The sequence below is a fragment of the Dendrobium catenatum genome, unplaced genomic scaffold (genome assembly GCF_001605985.2).
Source record: "Dendrobium catenatum unplaced genomic scaffold, ASM160598v2 fragScaff_scaffold_803, whole genome shotgun sequence".
In the NCBI taxonomy this organism is placed as follows: Eukaryota; Viridiplantae; Streptophyta; class Magnoliopsida; order Asparagales; family Orchidaceae; genus Dendrobium; species Dendrobium catenatum.
Window position 1 is genome coordinate 138,166 of NW_021319265.1, and position 2,519 is coordinate 140,684.

Sequence of the window (2,519 nt, forward strand, 5' to 3'; positions counted from 1 at the left end):
AACCGCCGGTAATTTGACCGGCGGTTTTCCGGCGGTTACAATACCGGCGGCCTAACCGCCGGAAGACCGACGGTTAAAATTCCGATGGTCACCGGCGGTATTGGCCGCCGGCAAACCGCCGCAAAAATAAACCGCCGGTAAAAAGCCGTCGGAATTGGTTTCCTACGCCGTTTTTACCGGCGGTTAACAAACCGCTGTTAGACCGCCGGTAACGTAAAAAACCGCCGGTAATTCTACACTAACCGCCGGAAAAAACCGCCGGTTATCAGCGTTTTTCCTGTAGTGTATCTTTTGCAGGTAGGATACAGTATTTGAAATTTACTATTGCCAACTCTATAGCTTACTGGATTAGTGGTGCGATTCTACCTAAAGGCTGCTGTAAATAGATTGACAAATTATGCTCTAAGTTCCTCTACCACGGCTCCTCGACTGAGAAAAAACTTCATCTCATTGCCTGGCATAAAACCTGTATTCCTACTTGTTTTGGGGTGTTAGGCATTACGGACATACAGTCTCTTAGTTTTGCTCATGGTTGCAACCTCATCTGGAGATTTTATAATAACCATTCTCTGCTCTTCTCTTGGCTCAGATGCAAATATATTTCACCTTATAAACCACCTCACCCTACTGCTTCCAAATTCTTGAAGTGCATATGCTCTATTGCTAACCGTATAAAGAATTTGATCCGCTTTCACATGATCAAAGTCAGCTGCACTCTTTCTATGTTCTGGGACCCGTGGTTAAATGGTCTCTTGCTAGCTTGACTTCTCAAATTCCCGCTGGTTTCATGAGTGTTAAAGATTTTATTTCTGATGGGATTTGACATTTTAATGAGGCTATTTAACCTTAGGTTGCCCAGGCTATTTCGGTTATTCCTATATCTGATGGCACCTGTAGCATTTCCTGGATGGGTGAGAGTGTGCCTTGCTTCAAAACTCTTAAAATGTCTTACTTTTCTAATCTTGCTAAAGTCAGCTGGTACAATTTCATTTGGCATACGAGAGCCGCCCTTCGGTATTCGGGTTTTGCTTGGTTAGCTATTATGGGAGGGATAAAAACTGTGGAGGAGCTTGCGAGTAGAAACATTTTTATCCCCCCCCCCCCACATTCCCTCTATGCTTTACTGAAGATGAAAGTACAAACCATCTTTTCTTTCAATGTAATTTTTCGTTCCAGATTTTACAATTGCTTTTGCCGAGTACTTAGGTATTCCTTTTAAGGCCTAATTTGATGCAGCTCCTTGAATTTTTTGATGGAGATCAAAAGTTTAATTCTCAAGGGAAGAATTTATGCTATTTTGTTATTTGTTGTTTGCTTTATTTTATCTGGCGAGAACAAAATGATAGGAAATTTTCGAGGAAACAATGCTCTAGCTCCTTTTGCCATCTATCACCGGATCACTTCTGCCATTTTGTCAAAGGCCAGAAGCTGGAAGAATTTTGATACCCTATGAAGCAACTTTCCTCACTGCTTCTCTCGCCAATTCAACTACCGGGATGGTTTCGGGAATGTCTCTGGGCAATGATGAGGCTGACTGGGATGTTGCTTATAACCCTGGATGGCCTCATTAATTATATGCTTTCCTTAATTCCAGCACTTGGCCTAGCTTTTTTGCACCATGATGGACTCTCTTGTGGATTACTGATGGCAACCGGGTTCCGTTTTTGAAAGACTTTGTGTGGCTTGGGTGATCTGTATTCCTTCTCCCAGTTCGTAATTTCTGAGCCTTATTCGAGATAATTTTGTTTTTTGCTCCGGTCTTGTATTTTTTGATTTTCAGCTCATATTTTACTTGTAAATCTATTGAGTTGGATAGGTTCTTCTTGTATTTTGCTTCTTGATCAATATACGGGCTAAGCCCCAAAATTTTCCAAAAAAAAAAACTCTCTGGTTTGACTTTTTATTTTCTATTAGATTAATAACAATATTAGCAATAACTCATTACTAATAATATTATTATTAATCTAAAGTGATAATAGCGTGTCAATCTTTTCAAAAATCATGTGCAAATTCTTCTGTGCATTATGTCTCATTTTGCATGTCGGCTGTCTTGAAATTTGTCACACTAATCTAGATGATCCAAATTGAACATAAAAAATGTGAGTATTCATGATATTCCAATCGCAATGGCGAAATCCGTTTCACGAACGGACATTATTTGGACAGCGACGAGGCAAATTTTCCTAGAAATTTGATCTATTGCCTTGGTATTCGTTTCACCAATATGAATGCTTCAAATTGAATAAACAAAATTTAGTTTTCAAAGGTTGACAATGTTCCGGACGCAACAATCTGTTTCTCGATCCGACATCGTTTGATCAGCCTCGCGCTTTAATTTTGGGTGGCAGTCTTCTCTTTTGATTGATCTCATCCGATTCAATTGCCAGAGGCCTCGACCCAATAGAATTCAGTGTCCTGATCGCAATGATACCGCCCGTTTGACATTTAGAGGTCATTTGACCCCTTAAGTGATGCGTTTTGTCAATGCACGCATTGCCTAAATCATCATTTTCGCCTCT